General features: G+C 44.7%; 1 protein-coding gene across 4 annotated transcripts in view; it reads left to right on the top strand.

The window, feature by feature from the left end:
• MEIS3 (Meis homeobox 3) overlaps window positions 1-18,251 on the top strand; it is a 308,873-nt gene that overhangs the window by 200,320 nt on the left and 90,302 nt on the right. Inside the window, exons 4-6 of one of the 4 annotated variants that reach the window (XM_068250573.1) lie at window positions 1,022-1,106; window positions 1,586-1,833; window positions 14,351-14,441. The gene's annotated coding sequence lies outside the window, so the exon portion shown is untranslated. Of the gene's footprint in view, window positions 1-1,021; window positions 1,132-1,585; window positions 3,131-14,350; window positions 14,449-18,251 lie in introns of all 4 variants that reach the window. The other 3 variants (XM_068250572.1, XM_068250575.1, XM_068250574.1) reach the window with 3 other exon arrangements.

The raw sequence follows: 18,251 nt of genomic DNA, 5'->3' as shown, positions 1-18,251 counted from the left end.
AAAATTCATTCAAGTGACAAAACCTTTCCACAGGACGGCACTGATTTTTCTCTCTGCGTTCGTTCCGTGCACCTGGCTACCCATAATCTCAGTGATGGCTGCTATCATTTTGGAATGACTGTAAATCCGAGCGTGAAAATGGGACTGAATGGCTCTGGGAGAGGCAAGAGGTCAGAATATCTGGGGAATCGGGAACTATTCCCCCCCAGTAAGGAATGCACATCTGAGCCTATTAAAGGTGTTATGGAGGAGAAATTCTAGAGCTAGACACACACTGAAAATCGGCAAACGCAATGCATGTTTTTGGGATGTTTGCGTTTTTCATCAATCCGTTCACATTTTTCTTGTGTTTGGCTAAAAAGTCCTTCAACAGGAAGTTACAAGGTCTCCTGGGATTTGACCTCGAAAAAATGCAATGCAATTGCATCGCATTTTTGTATGCGTGTTTTCAAACGCACCGCTCAAAAAGCACTACAGTCACTGCGTTTGCTTTTTTCTAAAATTACATTGCGCCACTGTGTACAGTTCATCGCGATTTTCATTATTTTTTAAAAGGCTTTGGGATTGAAAAAATGTATGGGATTATAAAAACACAGAGCAATGCAGCCAGTGTATACCGGCCCTAAAGGCCCTTGTCCACTAGCTGCAATCTGCTTGCTAATCGCAAGAGCATCATGATTTACATGTAAATCGCAGTGCTCATTTCCCACTAGTGCGCTTCGTTTTTTCCCCGCATGTAATTGCCAGCTTGCACAATTGTCACCATGGGCACACTGCATTCCTGGCGGCTACCGGTATATGGCGCAATCAGGGCTACTGGAAATTGTCGCTTGCATGATTGCACCACAGCTAGATTGCGCTTGGGATCTCGTGTAGCAGTAGAAAAGGGCCACAACAGTTTAGAGGGACCCTTCACTTGGTAGACTGTAAAAGGACCTGGAAAGCCTCCAAGACTTCCAGAGGCTTCCTGCTACCGAGGTAGATGTCTAACTTTTTTTCTTTTCTTTTTTTCAATGCTCAGAACATGCTGATAGGTTGTGGAAAAGAATTCCAAAGGAGGAGTGAAGCTTGTGAGAAGTCCTAATTGGAGGACAGATGGGTTTCATGTGAGTAGTGAAGGTTGCTGAAGAGGTAAATAATGTATCCACGTTTCACCACATTTAAATGGAATCTGAAGTGAAAATAAACTTATGATGATTTGTATGTGTAGTAAAGCTAAGAAATAAAACATTAGGAACTATTGTTTCCAGTACAGGAAAGAAGGTATTAAGAAACTCCAGTTGTTATATATGCAAAAAAGCCACTGATCTCTCAGACTTTCAAAGTCGTAGAGCGCTCTGTCTTCTGAAGCTTATTATCTCAACTGTCTGTCACTATAATTTATATTTAGCCTTCTCTGTAAAATCATTTAGAATGCTGGGTGTAATGTGTAAAATGCAAATATTAGAGAATGATGCAATGTTATAAAAGAAAACTATAACTGAAAATAAAAATATGAGAATATTTTCTTTGCTACTAATGTTCTAGTAATTATCCGTACTACACAACCAATTCATTATATCATAATTTTATTTTTTCGTTTCAGTATCACTTTAACACAGGACTCAACTTACAAACAAATTCAACTTGCAATCCTCTGAAGACGGGCAACCCCATACTACGCATACGCACATGCAAAGAGCTTGCGTGTCTTCGGAAGCACTGGGGACTCAAGTCCTTCTGAAGCCTTCCACAGATTGCCAATTATGTGGAATTTCGACCTGGGGAGGGATCAGCGTTGGACCGAGGGGACCAGGAAGGCTTTATAAGTTCCAGAGCCTTCCCTCTCTGTGGGCGAGTATCTAACTTTTTCAGGTGGCTTCAGTTTTACTTTAAATCAAGTCATTAACTCCAGAAAAGCTCACAATCTAATGTCCCCTTCATAGTTTAGCGCCAATTTGAGGGGAGATAAAATACAAACACTAATAGCATCCTGTCCCGGATTAGAACCTGGAATTCCAGCATTGCAAGGTGAGGTTGCGAACTACTTCTCACCATGCCGCTAGAAATATGATTAGAGTTGTTCCTCAAGGCCTTTCTCCCATCCCGTTTCCAGCTCCTTTACCACATCTGCCGGGAGTGTGGTCCATGCTTGCTGAACATGTTCTTGTAGCAGAACTTGTCTTAGCCATCAAGTTTGCTACGGCCCATTTCAGGCCAATAGATCAGCAGTAACAGTTGTCGTTTGTAGCGGGAGGGGAGCAGCCCTCTGTGCCAGACAGGCAGAATTTGGCAGCCATCGCTCCATCCGGCCATTGCGGCCTCATTCTCCTGCTCAGTAATTGGATTCTTAGGCCTCGAATGGCCCATTTTCACCTGTATCATTGATTAGCAAGTGCATAAGGGAACGCATTAGAGAAGCGAGCATCTAGCGGAGCAGAGTTTAATGGCTGACACTGCTGACCCAGCTGGCAGAGAAAGGATTCCTCTGGATTTCTCTTTGTCTCTGACGGAGAAGCTGTGTTTTTGTACGGAGGAGTACTGAAGAGCTTTTGCACATCACGCTGCATCTCCTGGCAGGATCAAGCAATCTTTCTGCCATTCATTAATATCTCTCTCCTCCGCTGGAATGCAGCTCCAAGGATCCACTACTTTCCTGTTCATTATTTGTGGCTTAATATGCTACAGTCATGAACTTCATTCTAGTGGTGCCTATAAAAGGAGACAAATTGTCATCATTTCTGTTCAGTCCAAGACTGTAAAGTAATATAGTCTGCCTGTATATACAGAAAACCATCACAGCTGACCGCTGGGGTGTCTCTGAGACAGGCTGAACACTGTTGCACAGTTCTTGGTCTTCAAGATTCAAGCACTTTATTGTCATTGCGTAACAAAATTACTTTTCATGACAGCCCCACGGTGCATATAGGGAACATAGTGATAGTAACAAAGGTAGAAAAAGAAGAATTATACAAGTGTATGCCAGGTATTTCAAATATTTGAACAATTTGTACACAGTGTTAATTATTTCAGGGAGGATTCAGAGTTCATCAAGTTTATGGCAGTTGGTAAAAAGCTGGTTTTCAGTCTGTTTGTGGATTGATCTAAAACGTCTACCTGATGAAAGGAGCTCAGACAAGGTGTTTCCAGGGTAAGCGTTTTCCTTGATAATGTATTTGCCCCTTCTCATACAAGTCTTATACAAGAGTTCCAGTTATGGTAGTCCAGTGCGGATAATGAATTCTGCTGTTTTGATAACTCACTGCAGGGCTTCTCTAGCAGCATTGGTGCGGCTGTTGTACCAGGCTCTCATGCAATTGGTCAAAACGCTTTCTATAGTGCCTCTGTAGAAACGAACCAGCAGCTTTTGTGGAAGGTTAAGGTTAATGTCTTCCTGTTTAATGGATACCTTTCACGGTTAGAAAAAAATAGTTTGTTAAAAGTCATACCAGGTCAATAATACATTACTGATTTTTGTCCTCTTTTATGAGAAGACACACACACACACACACACATGATGTGAAAATCCATGCCTTTGGGGCACTCGGGCCCCTGCGTGCCCCCGAAGATGGGCGTATCCATGCTGCACATATAAGAGCACACACTCAAGATTGCTCAGTACAGACCCACTCGCCTTCAGAAGTACTCAGGGTCACGAGTACTTCCAAAGCCTTAATGAGGACTCCCAAAGACATATTCAACCAGTTAGTCAAATAATGAACCTTCCCTTTACATAGGGGTATTATCTCACTTTTGTTTTTGTTGACTTCAGTTTTACTTTAACCACTTCACAACTGAGGGGTTTTACCCTTTGAGCACCAGAGCAATTTTCATCTTTCAGCGTTCCTTACATCCATTCACTTATAACTTTATCCCTACTTACCACAACTAAATGAACTATATCTTGTTTTTTCCGCCACCAATTAGGTTTTCTTTGGGTGGTACGTTATGCCAAGAATTCTTTTATTTTAAAAGTTTTAACATAAAAAAAAAAAAATTGGAAAAAAAATCATTATTTTTCAAGTTTTGGCCATTATAGTTTTTAAATAATGCATGCTACTGTAATTAAAATCCACATAATTTATTTGCCAATTTGTCCCGGTTATTACACCGTTTAAATTATGTCCCTATCACATAAGTCTGGTGCCAATTTTATTTGGAAATAAAGTACAGTGACCAGATTTTTCTGGGTCCAACCTGGGACTGGGGGGGTAGTGTACATAGCCGAAAAATGGGCGTGGCCATGACATTGTATGGGCGGAGCGTCACCGTAACCTCAAAGCAGCAAATGTAGCCAACTATGACCATTAAATAATAAATGCAGCAACAGTTACCCCAGACACCAGAAAATAAACGCAATGTGGGCAACATTTCAGCAGAAAATGAACGCAATTTGGGCCACATTTTACCAGAAAATAATCGCAATTTGGGCCACATTTTAGCAGAAAATCAACGCAGTTTGGGTTACATTTCAGCAGAAAATACACAATTTGGACCGCATTTTAGCAGAAAATAAACACAATTTGGACCACATTTTAGCAGAAAATAAACACAGTTTGGGCCACATTTCAGCAAAAAAAAAAAAAAGGAATTTACTCACCTGAAAGAAGTCTCCTCTCCCGGCCGGCCTCTGGCGCGCAGCTCCCTGGAGATATAGCTCCTGCCATCTCCCGCGCTGAATTGAATAGCAGGGCTACGGGAGAATGGCGCCCGAAGCCCTGCACTGGGCTTCGGACGCCATCTTCCTATAGCCCTGCTCTGCCTGCCGGAAGTCAGACTATGCAGGCTGGAGCGGGGCTGCGGGCTATGAACTGGCGCGGCGTCTATTAGACACCGCGGCCAGTTCATGCAATGGACGTTGGTAAGAGTCCCGAGGCCGGGACGTCCCGCGCCTAAAAGCGGGACGTTTCCGGGGACCTCATGCAGCCTGGGACAGGGGACCCCGAATCCGGGACCTGTCCTGGGTAAAGCGGGACATTTTATTGTCAAAACATTTTTTTTCAATTATAATAAAAAGTGTTTGGGTACCTTGGGGAGAGTGTTGGAGGGAAATGGTTAATTGTAAGTGTAAAAAATGCTTTCAATGAGAAAAAAATATGTTCTTGATGTAATTTTTTTTTTTTGGTGTAATGCGTCCTGAAAGCATATCATGTACGCTTACAGGAAGTGTAATTGGGATGGTAAACTTTTTTTTCACAATGATCGCGCGGCTTCTCATAAAAGCCACCAATCATTGCTACGGGGACTTGAATCAATCAATGGGAACAGCGTTCCCATTCATTGATCTCCGGGCGAACAGGTGGCAATGCGCATGAGCGAGCGGGAACACAGAGGGTGGCGGCGGAGCCGCGGAGGTACCTATATCTACGCCCTGTGCGGGGAGGTAAAGTTTAAAGGGGCATAGATATACTCTACGGGGGCGGGGAAGTGGTTAAGACCCCGTTCACACTTGTAAACGCAATCAATTATTGCGTTTTGCAATTCTTATTCTAGTAAATGAGAATTGTGGCGCAATCGCCGGGAAAATGCTGCATGCAGCGTGTTTGTGATCTGCAATAATCACAAAACGTGCTGCAATCGCTGCAGTGAGAATAATCCCATACGATTACTTGTGCAGCAGCACTTTGCTGATGTGCTGGATGGTTCTTTTTCAGAGGAGGTCCCAACCCAGTGTATCGCCAACTGATCCAGAGAGCCAAATCGTCTTGACCTAGCGTAGGTCTAACTCTTTCTCCTCCTTACCCCTCCTACTTCATCCTATGCCACGCCTCCTCCCTGTAGGCCAGTGATCTAGCCTGTACAGCAATCAGACTTGAACTGTGGCCCGAGTGATCAAATCCCTGGGGGCTACGGTAGTTGTGCGTGTAAACACTCTTTAAGCCCACACAAAAGCTCTGTGCTAAGTTCAAATTCATGTTGCCTGAAAGGATCCTTTGTGATCATTCTTGGTTTAACAATAAGTGCTGTACAGACATACTGCCAGGCTCTCTGCTCGGCCTACATAGAGGTAAAGGGGAGAGCAAGAGCGGGAGGCTTCTACAATAACTATGTTGTTAGTGACTCCTAAGTCAAGACACAGAACATTTATTTTGCACTTTTCCCCTGGCAGACTCAAAGCGCCAGAGATGCAGCCACTAGGGTGTGCTCAGTAGGAAGTAGCAGTGTTAGTGTTGCCCAAGGTCTTCTTACTAATTAGGTGCTGGCTTACTGAACAAGAGAGGTTTGAACCATGGCAGACCATCCAGCTCCCTAATCTAAATGTTGGGTCATATGACCTGTAGTAGCGTGGTATTGTGGACACCAGTGACACCAGTATTCATTCACCTGCCTACAGACCAGTTTATTTACATATTAATACCTCCACCCACTCTACTTAATACCTGTGTGTTATTTTATTGTATTCATTTTGTGTGTGTATTATAGTAATGTATATTTGGGAGGTACAGATGTGACCTGGCCATAGAATGGCTTTCCAAGCACACCTCGGTGGTCTGTACACAGGTTATGCGGAGGGGATGATTTATACTTGTATGACACAAAAAAATATATACGGTAAATAGTCTTAAATGATGTTTTCATGCAGGCTGAGTTTGTTCAATGTCTTCACCATCTGTCTTTTGAGTGTGGATTCCCCATGCAAAAACAAACATACTCTGCCACATTAGGGTCCTCCTGAGGTCACCTGACTGGTCCCCTAGGCCATATTTAACATAGAAGAGAGATGCAGGCGTTTGTAGTCCCAGAGGGCAGGATTACCCAGGTCTAAAATCATTATAATCCCAGTGTTACATCAATACAGACTATTTACAAATCCATGGAAAGGCTTACATGAAAAGCTGTGACGTATGTTGTGAATTGGCTGCAATAATCGCAGTGGTGCTGTCCTCACCCTGCGTAGCTAGAGAACAGTAGTGCTCAGAGGGAGGAATGCAGCAGGGAAGAGCGACTTGCTAGGCCGTGCACAACTGGCATTTTAGGCCTTGTATTCAGCAGTTTTTCTGTCATTTACCAGGCGTCTCCTTGTGTTAATGAGGTGACCAAACTAGACAGCACTGCTTTCACCCCTTTATTTTTATTTATTTAAGTATTTATAAAGCGCCAACATTATGCAGCGCTGTAAAGACGGGCTCACAATCTAGTCCCTACCATAGTCATATGTCTATGTATATATCGTGTAATGTATGTATCATAGTCTAGGGTCAATTTGGGGGGAAGCCAATGTGGGAGGAAAACGGATGTGGGATGAAACCGAAGTGCCCGGAGGAAACCCACGCAGACACGGGGAGAACATACAAACTCCTTGCAGATGTTGACCCGGGATTCGAACTGGGGAACCAGTGCTGCAAGGCGAGAGCGCTAACTGCTATGCCACCCCTTCTGCAGAAACGCCAGCATTGTGAAAAACGCTACCATTTTTGCTGCTTAGTGAAAGTCTATGGGCCTCATGTAAAAACGCGCGTATGTGTATATATATATATATATATATATATATATATATATATATATATATATATATATATATATATATATACATGCATTTTATATTGTGTGTTTTTAAAAATGCACAACTTTCTGCTTGATTTTCCAAAACGCATGTAAAATGCACGAAGTGTATCTCAATGGAGACGAAAAGGAATGCGCTTTTACATGCGTTTTTTTTTTTTTTTTTTTTTTTTTAAATGACTGTATTCTGATCTATTGATTAGGAAACGTAATAAAAAATGCAAACGCAAAACGCACCAAAAAAAATAAATACAAAAACGCACAAAAAATGCAGCAAAATAATACCACACAGTGCAGGAAACACATGGTTTACTGCACTCCCTAGTAGTGGTGGGCTCAGGAGTCCCTAAGGACTCGAATTCATGATTTAAATGAAGCTTAATTGCCTCACCTTAGTTACCCATAAGTCCGTTGGACTTCCTGCGTTCCAAATGTCTTGCACACGTCCTGCTGGATGCGTTGCAAGACTCACTAACGCGCACTTCCTTCTTCAAGCTGTAAGCCCATGTCTGCTGCTTAGGTTCGGCCATTTGCTTGAATCTGCCATGCTATGTATTCTTTTTGTGTAAATTAATTTGCATCTGTTAGGTTGATCTCTCCTGCCCCTGCACCACTTGTCACAAGATTGTAGAATGCCAGTAACTGTTTGTTCAGCAGCATTTTTCCAACCCATAGGTGAGAAGTTTGAGCTACAGTGAGGGGAAGAAGTATTTGATTCCCCTGCTTATTTTGCTCATTTGTCCTTTGATCAAAAGAATACTAGTTTATGATTGAAATGGTAGGCTTATTGTAGGTGTGAGAGACAGAAAAGCATCAAAAGAAGCCTCCAAAACCCATTGCTTCAAAGTCAGAGTTTGATGTGCATTGTAATAAGTGAAATAAGTATTTGATCCCCTATCAAAGGATGACTTGGTACTACTTGGTGGCAAAACCCTTTTTGGCTACCGCAGAGGTCTGGTGTGTAGTTGGCCACCAGATTTTCACACATCTTAGGTGGGATTTTGGCCTACTCCTCTTTGCAGATGCACTCCAAGTCTATAAGGTTTTGAGGCTGAGGTTTGGCAAATCAAACCTTTAGTTCCCTCCACAGATTTTCTGTTGGATTAAAGAGTATCCAAGCTAAAAACAACAGAGCCTATCAATGAAAGTCTCCGTCTTAATGGGAATGTGTGTGTGTGTGGGGGGGGGGGGGGGGGGGGGAGGGGGGGGGGAGGGGGGGGGGAGATGTCACATGGTTCACCTGTCCTGGGTCATTGTCATGCTGCAACACCCATCCATGACTCTGACCCATTTTCGATGCCTTGGCTGAGGAAAAGAGGTGTTTACTCAAGATTAGAGATGGCCCAACCTAGGAGAACTCACGGAGAAGCATGTGATCAGTTTGGTCAGCTGATATATTTGTAAGGTTCAGATTTGCTGTGATGACTTCCTTGTTTAATACATGATCATGAGCAGCAAATCAAAGCTTCACAAATCTATCAGCTGATCAAACTGATCACATGCTTCTCCATGAATTCTCCTAGACAGGGTCATCCCTACTCAAGATTTGATGGTGCATGGCCCTATCCATTTCCTTTGATGTGGTGAAGGTGTCCTGTCCCCTTAGCAGAAAAACACACCTAAAGCATAATGTGTTCACCTCCATGTTTGACGGTGGGGATGGTGTTCTTGGGATCATAGGCAACATTCCTTCTCCAAACATGGCAAGCTGGGCTGATGCTAAACAGCTCTATTTTTCCAATAACCCTCCAGGACAGGTGCTACATATGGAAACACAAAGAATTAGCTCTCTATAAGTTCCACCCCTCAGTATCCACCTGCCAGTTCTTTGTGTTTCCTGTCCCGGAAAACCTCTAGCTCTCTGTAGCTAGGTATGGTCAGCAGCCAGGTAGTGCTGAGGCCATGGAACTACTGTGAATAGCCCAGTCCTGGAAGGATTATGTGGGGTTCCTTTGTTTTATCCACAAGTGTGGATTCCCAAATCATTCCGACGGGTGGCCGATATGTAAGGAGGCGGTGTTGGAGGCAGCCCTGGTTGAGTTCGTTCGCACAGCAGGGGAAATCTCTCACCTTGCAGAGGCAGATAGGTGGCTTTCCATAGCGGTGGTGTGCTGTTCGGCGCGTGTCCAGAACGGAAGCAGGGGCAAATACGCTGTAGGCGCTACACTTCTGCCCATACTGTGACGTCACTTCCTATTGACGTCAGATCCGGTTCAGCTTTATTTTGGTCTCACCTGATCAAAACACTTTCACCCACTTCTCCTCTGGATCATTCAGATGTGCATTGGAAAACTGCAGACGGGGCTTGTACATGTGCTGTCTTGAGTAGGTGCCCCATAGCCACAAATTTGCATTACAGTTTATGGAGACCCTGAGTAGTAACTATCCTTTGCAAACTATTGCGCCAAACCACCTGCTTCAACTGAATATACCTACTGCTTAAAGTGGATCCGAGATGAACTTTTACTCATTACTTTCCTATTGTTTATAGGGCATTCCTTAAAGTGAACCTTAAGTGTCCCAAAAAAAATGAGTTTTACTCACCTGGGGCTTACCTCAGCCCCCTGCAGCTGATCGGTGCCCACGACGAGTCGCTCTGATGCTCCGGGTCCCGCTGGCGGCCACTTCCGGTTTCGCCGTCAGGACCCGTCAGGCTGGGGAACGCGGCTGATACTACGCGTTCCCAGCCAAAATAGCACCCCTATGCGGCCATATGTCCGCATACGGGTGCCTATGCGGACATATGGCCGCATAGGGGTGCTATTTTGGCTGGGAACGCGTAGTATCAGCCGCGTTCCCCAGCCTGACGGGTCCTGACGGCGAAACCGGAAGTGGCCGCCAGCGGGACCCGGAGCATCAGAGCGACTCGTCGTGGGCACCGATCAGCTGCATGGGGCTGAGGTAAGCCCCAGGTGAGTAAAACTCATTTTTTTGGGACACTTAAGGTTCACTTTAAGCCAAATACTTTTTTGTTTTTAATACTCTAATTCCCTATAAACTAAACTAGCCACGCCCACAGCCTTTCAGAGAGCCAAGGCACTTTCAGACGATAGCAAGGGCTCATGGGAGCTCAGTCTGGGCAGGAGGAGGGCGAAGTATTACTGGCCAGAGATTTCAGAGGCAGAGGGGAGGAGGGAGGATTAGTTTTTTTTGCTCAAGATGCAGATAAGCCTGCCTCTGTGTAATGTTTACAAACATGGCTGCTGTCACTGTATCACAGGAAGAAATAATCATATTCTATTAACCTCCCCCTAGAGTTCTGGACGAGCTGAGCTTGTCCAGAGACGCCGGAGGTCACCACTCAGGCCCTGCTGGGCCGATTTGAATCTTTTTTTTTTTTTTTTTCAAACACGCAGCTAGCACTTTGCTAGCTGCGTGTTTGCTGCGATCGGCGCCGCCGATCCGCCGCTACCCGACGCAAAAGAGGGCCCCCCCCCCGCAGACCCCGTGCGCAGCCTGGCCAATCAGTGCCAGGCAGCGCTGAGGGGTGGATCGGGACTCCCTATGACGTCACGACGTCGATGACGTTATTCCGTTCGTCGCCATGGCGACGGGGAAAGCCCTGAAGGAAATCCCGTTCAGAACAAGATTTCCTGACGGGCATAGGCGACGGCGGCGATCGGAAGGGTGGGTGGGAATCGGAAGGGAGGGGGTATCATGTAGCTAACGCTAGGCTAGCTACATGATTAAAAAGAAAAATTAGGTTTAAAAAACCATGCGCAGCCTTGCGGCTGCGCATAATCAAAACGCCAGGGAGGTTAAAGCTGTTTGCAGCTATATTTGCTGTGTAAACTATCTAAACTTTAGATAAGATATATAAACAAGTTACTTATGGTTAGTTTTTCATCTCAGATCCGCTCTAAGAGAAACACAAGGTGAAAATAAACTTATAAGATAAACAAGTGCATCTATCCTCCTGTTCCTAAAAAATGACTTTTGTAGATATCCCACAGTTTTATTTTATATTTAAATCTACTTTTTAAATTTTTAGAGTTTCATTGCCTCTACTCAATGACACATTCATTGAAGTATGTCTGAGCTGAAATCTATGAACCATTGACCCATTTTTTTCCTCTTTCCTGCTCTCAGAAGCCATTTTATGCCAGTCAAGTGTTTCATAGTTGTAATTCCTTATCAGTAATGATTATGCTATAGTCCGACCAGGTTCCAACCCAGTCCCGACCCGGACAGAAACTGCTACTTGCATACCTGATTTTTAACTCTTTCAGGCAGATAAATAAAAAAAAGGAACACAACTTACAGTACATGTTTGCGGCACTGTACATACATGTCTATCTCATGTCACATGTCACCTCATGTATCCTTTAAGAAGTCAGTTCTATAATTTGCATTGTTTAGAATTGGTTATTTTTGTGTTGTTTTCTTTCAAGGGAGGGGCGAGACCGATCACAATAATACTGATTTGGTTCTCTGTAATGATACTGGGCGTCTTCAAGTTGAGCAAGCTGACATACTGTTTAATTATTGGTCAAAGACGCTCCCCATCCCATTAGGGAAGCTTCAAAGGCGGATGTGGTGGGACCAGTTTGGACTTCCACAGTAGATTACTTTTAGCAACCTATAAAACAAAATCTCCTACTTATAACAATAACTTTTGGTAATATATCTCTTCTATTTTCCAGACCCTGTTCCAGTCTGCATTTAGAAGCGGCCCATTTGAGCCCTCTGTGTGTTTTTTATCAGAATTATGGTCTTGGCTTTTGTGGCTTGCCTGTACCACGGTGATCCATCCCTGTCAAATTGGGAGGCTGACTGTTTTATGTACAAAGTGCAGTAAACACCGGGATAATGAAAATACTCAGCTAGTCTATTGCTTAATGAGAGCTGTAAACACATTAAGGCAAACCTATTGTATCCTGCCCTGAAGCTGCAGCCTGGGAAATTTATAGGGCAGGGGAACTCGAGGAGAGAGGGCAGTATAGAGTTTAGAGCAGGAGAGACACCTGTTTGTTTTATTCTTCTAATTTACACAGGCTAACGAACGGCACAATGCTCTACAAAGCATGTAGACTGATTACAGCAGCCCTGCTGCACAGGAGCTTACAGTCTACAACCAAAAATAAAAAATAGATTGGACAGGTTTTTGTTTTTTGAGTTGTGTGCAGTGGGTCAACAGAGGTCCTGTCTTGGCATGGCTCATTTGCATGGCCGGATTTCTGGCAAGGCCACATAGGCCATGGCCTAGGGCACCAGATAAACAAGGGGCGGCCTGCAGACAGTGGGCATTATTTTCAGGGCATTATTTGCAAGTGTCTAAACAAATGAAAGTGGTCAGGATAACTGCACTATTAGTACCAGCTGGCATCTGCCTGTGCTGTGCTACAGGCAGCTGCAGTCCGTTAACCAAACGTTTGTAATCAGTGTGTGACTAGCAAAAAGCCAGACCTTGTCCAATGACATAACAGCAGCTCCAGGCAGTTACAGAAGGCCGGGTCTCACGCACTTGGTGTGGGGGATGAAAGGACCAGGGGCAGCACCAGCAAATAGTACAGAATACAGAAGGCAGCCTCTCACAGTACCCATTTCTTAATTATTGACTGGCCAGCGCTGTTACCCTCGAGACAGCAGTGGGTACAGGACTCACTTTTACGTGTTGCTGACCCCACCCAATGTCCAATTGTGAGCCACTTTTGACTATGTGTGTGTGGTGGAAGGCTCCCACCACGCCCATCACCTGTAGATCGCTTGATTGACCAGTTCCCCCGTGTGACATGATTGATTCACTTCACGTTTCCATGGAGACCTCGGCACTAGCCCCAATAGTGGACATCATCGGCCCAAATTTTTTTGCGTGGGTGTGTGTGTGGAAAGAGGTAGTATGGTTTCGGTTGGGGCGGCTGGTAATAGTCGGCCTTGGGCGGTAAGAAGTACAAATCCGGCTTTGCTCATTTGCTGAAAGGGCTGTGGAGTGGGAGCAATTGCTTGGATTCCTGGAGTCGCAGTCAGTGGTTTCATAAACTGAGGAGTCAGAGTCAGTGGTTTCTTAAACTGAGGAGTCGGAGTCAGTGGTTTCTTAAACTGAGGAGTCGGAGTCAGTGGTTTCTTAAACTGAGGAGTCGGAGTCAGTGGTTTCTTAAACTGAGAAGTCGGAGTTGGCGTCGGATGATTTTTGTACCAACTCCACAGCCCTGTTTGCTGAATATATTATTATGCATTTATATATCGCTGACATCTTAGACTGCACTTTACAGTACATTGTCCTGTCGCTAACCATCCCACAGAGGAGCTCAGAATGTCATCCCTATCATAGGCACAATCTGTATTCTCTGGTGGCTGGATAGTGTAATGGTTAAGGGCTCTGCCTCTGACACAGGAGACCAGGGTTAGAATCTTTGCTCCCTGATCAGTAAGCCAGCACCTATTCAGTAAGGAGTCCTTGGACAAGAATACGTAACACTGCTGCTGCCTACTGAGCGTGCCCTAGTGGTTGCAGCTCAAGCGCTTTGAGTCCACCAGGAGAAAAGCGCAATATAAATGTTATTTGTCTTCTCTATCACAGTATAATGCCATATTTTTGTGGTGGAGTCATTTAACTTATTATGTTTTTGCGATATGGGAGGAAGTCCTGTAGGAGCACTTGTTTATCATCCTGAGCACAGGAAGGATAAAGAAACTGTGGGCAAATAGGTGTCCTGGCCAAGATTCAAACCTAGGAATTCCCGCAGTGCTACACCACTGTGCTGCTCAGATACAGTATGTGGTGTTGAGCACTGAACCATAGGGTAGAACGTTTGTAAGGTATTTTAAAGTTACCACATAGGAGGGTGTTTCTGAGTACTGTAGTTTTGTAGCACTGATGGCTTGGAATATTTATTTGCATATTCATTTATTTTTTAATCGTTTGCAGTCTGGAGCAGTCGTGGTCAGTTCTTTAGAGACAGAGAGGCCTCAAGTAGGGCTGAACGACCATCATCAAGGGGACATCGCTGGACCATCAGGTGATGAGTACGGAACTTTACTTTGGTGTCTCGTGGTAAGATGATGCTGGTGGCTTCTGTACAGTGGTCCCCAGCCCCCACATTCTTTTTGACAATAGACGAAGGTCAGTCCCGCTGTACCCATGCTGTGCTGAGGCCCTAAAGCACTGTAGAAAAGAAGTTTTCCTTTTTGTTTGTGCTGGTCATATTGCCTAACGTGAAAACATGACATCATCATTTTGTTCTATGTCTTTAAAATCTGATCAGCCTTTTCTATGAAGCCAGCCTTATTAAAGGGTGACCCGAATTGTGAAGATGGCTATCAGTGCTTTGATCGTCATGCTGTAATTAACCTAAATTGGTGATCAGAAGACCGCCACTCCTTGCCAGAAAAGGGAAATGTAGTCACATGACCAGACTAAATCTCCCAGCATGTATTGCAGCAGCATAGAGCTGCGCTATTACCGCGGGAACTTTAAGCTGCAACAGTAAAATAACATTGAGGACCCTAATAGCCTGCACCATTTGCTAACACTTATTGTTCTTTTTATATATAATTTTTTAAAAGGCTAGTCAAATCACTTCCAGACTGACGTAGCTGGAATCTAGGTCCTGCTGGTTGCTGTGCACCTCCTAACAGGACATAGACTCAAACTATTCACTGCCACGCACTCACACCATCCTCGCTGTTGGCGCTGCTGTTTTTTCCCCGCCGCTGCCCCCGCTCGTCTCAGTGACTGTGGTCCCAAATTATCATTTGTGATTGCAAAATATCACTCGCAAACTATCGTTTATCAAATTGTATCGTTAGTGGCCACCATGACACTGCTACTGCCCACTGAGCACAATATAAATAGTATTTTTCTTGTCTTGGGGCCATTTCATCAAGCAGGTGGTACCAGTCAGTGACTTGCTTCCAGTATGCCAGGGTGACAGAACATTTATAAATGATATGGTAGTTGGAAGTAGCTTGGGCTCTTGGGACAGGGGGAATTTAGTGTCATCCTCTTTGACAGTGGGGGATGGCCTTATGGACAGCCATCTATTGGTGGCCACTAATGATCCAATCTTTGTCCACTCTTACCAAATCTATGCAGGAGAACGGTAAACTATGCACTTTAACAGTGACAGTGAAGCATACTTTCTACGATATTTACTATATACAGTAGTTCACTGTACTTCGCTGTATGTGACGCAATGCATGGATAGCGCATGGAGATGCTTTCCTGTTCTGTTGCTGTAACAGGGAACTCAACAGCCACTGTGATCCTAGCCTAAACCTATGTATGCATTTTTATTAGGTATTTATGTAGCATTTACCATGCATATTTTCTATCCTATCCATAGTTATGTCACTAATTGTGCCTCAGAGGAGCTCATAATGAAATCCCTATAGAATCTATGGGCCCATACGCACTCTAGAGGGATGTCAACTGGCAGGGATCAAGATCTGATATCTCAGGCGACACCGCTGCGCTGAGGCTTTACAGATGCGTAGTTAGCCTGCAGGCTAATGATGCGTTCTGTTGCATTGGGGGGGGGGGGGTGGAAGACCGACAGAGCAGCGCAGATGTGACGTCACGTGGCTGGCAGGGCGAGCAGGGAGAACGAAGCTGTTGGCCATTGCTTGACCGGATTAATTTGCCTGGTGAATCACTGGCTGGGTGGTCTTTGGGGGCTGTTCTTCTTCTGCCAGATTATCGGCAGAGGTGGTCGTTATCAGCTGACTTTAGCCTTTAGGCCACTTTCGAGAGGAAGGACCAATTAGTTTTTAGATGTGTGGAGTAGAGTAACCAAGCAGCTCGGGGTGACCCAAACCACTAGAAGTGTAAAGGGTGATAAAAGAGACCGAAAAGCCCTCCTACTAAAAAGTAATGCTTGGTGTGATTTGCCTTCTTAAAACAGAAGGAAACTTGCAATAATTCAGATTTAAGTGGACATTTGTGGTTACCCACAATGCACCACTACTGAATATGCAAAGTATCTCTTTATACCACTGTAAGCCAGGCTAGCATCCAGAACCGCTGGTGTATAGCAAGCCTATAGCTTTAAATTTTACACAGCCACATCAACCCCACATGTAGACAGCCAGTTTGGGACTTTTGGTCCTCATCAGTACATGGCAGGGATTCATATGGCTGTATGGGATAGGGCTTGGACCAGAACAACTGAGTAACCAAGCAGCTCGGGGTGAAGTGTGGAGGAAACCCACAGGAACCCGGGAAGGACATACAGACTCCATGCACATAGTTCCTGAATGTGATGTGAACCTGAGACCTCAGCACTACAAGGTGAGAGTACTATCCAGTATGCCACCCTGATTTTCCAGGTCAGGCCTGAGTTGACCTGTGATAAACACTTGGTGTCCCTCCTGTCAGGACTGGAATGGGAACTGGTGTGAATTTGAACAGATAAGGAATGATAAGAAAATACTTATCTTTCTCTTTTGCAGGGTGATGAGGTGACAGGAAGAGGGCTGTGATTAATCACACCATAGTATGTGATTCCTAAATTGTGTCTGAATAAATAGATATCTTTCAGCCATTTTCCCTCTTTTTTGAATGACAAATGCCCTGGTATCTGTCAGTTGCTGCCAAAGCACAGCAGGGTGTAATTGCCATGTTTATTCATTAGTCACTTTATCACAGGCAGAATTAGTGTAATAATACTCAAGTGTAAAAATAAGTGGTGCTCCCTACAGTGGCTACAATTTGACTTTGCATGTGACTAGGGCCCTTCCCACCAGCATGGAAGCTGTGTATGGGGAGGCTTTAGCAAGGTAGTGAAAAACAGGCTAATTTAATTACCCCGGCCACCCTTGCCTAATACTGTGTGATGATGAGTCCTGTATTAAAATTAGCACATTTGCTTCAGAGGGTTTCAAAGCTGAAAAATATTTATCCTGGGAACATTTGGAATTTGACTGAGAAGGTGATGAATGGTAAATTTGGTGCACGCTGATCATAAAAAAAATAATAATAAAAATATATATAATTCTTGACAAGCCAGTGGCTACAGTACTGGATCAAGGCCCATTGTCACTGTGCAATGCAACATTACCGAAAAGTCGCAGCAGGTGGTTTTTGGCGCTCAGAGCCGAGCACTGAAACTGGGCGCCACCATAGCACTAGTGCTATGCTATGCGCCCTGCACCAGGGTAATTCTGAGATCCGGCAATTGCTAAACCCCAAATTACTTCTATCTCTGAATTGCTACGTCTCTGAGGGGAATAGTTTTAGTCACTGGGGATTTGAGCAGCAGTTGCACCGCACATTAGCCATGTGTTGCAACCATACACTGGAGCATACTGTACAATAAAAGTATGCTTCACTGCTACTGTGACGGCCCAATTCCACAGAGTTCAAAATCCCTTTACGAATTTTCACATGAACACTGGAACCAATGCAGTTCAATGGAGTCATTTCTATTTTCGTTGGGGTGCACAAATTATATGGACTGCATGCTGCAGATTTCCGAACCATGCATTGCCCCATATGCAAATTAAGGCCAAATGGGGCCCTAAGCAAATTAGCCGATGTGGCCCCCCCTTTCGCCCTATAGTCAGATTGATGTTCCCCCGTTTCCCCCTTCCCCTATAGTCAGATGTACCCCTCTTTCAAGCAGTCCCCCTCCCTCTCCATGCGGGACAGTGCAGGTACAGGAAGATACTCACCAGCTTCCAACATTCCTGCCTGCGCTGACAGCTCTCTTCTGCAGCACACTCGGCGTTCTCATGGTTACAGTAGCACCATGTGGCTGCACGTGCCGCGTGTCTCCTGTCATGTGACGCACTGGGAATGTACGGTCACATGCTGTTGCTGTAACCATGGA

This window comes from Hyperolius riggenbachi, chromosome 8, assembly GCF_040937935.1.
Source record: "Hyperolius riggenbachi isolate aHypRig1 chromosome 8, aHypRig1.pri, whole genome shotgun sequence".
Classification (NCBI taxonomy): domain Eukaryota; kingdom Metazoa; phylum Chordata; class Amphibia; order Anura; family Hyperoliidae; genus Hyperolius; species Hyperolius riggenbachi.
Note: the sequence above shows the minus strand (reverse complement) of the source record. Positions and strands in the feature narration are given on the sequence as shown.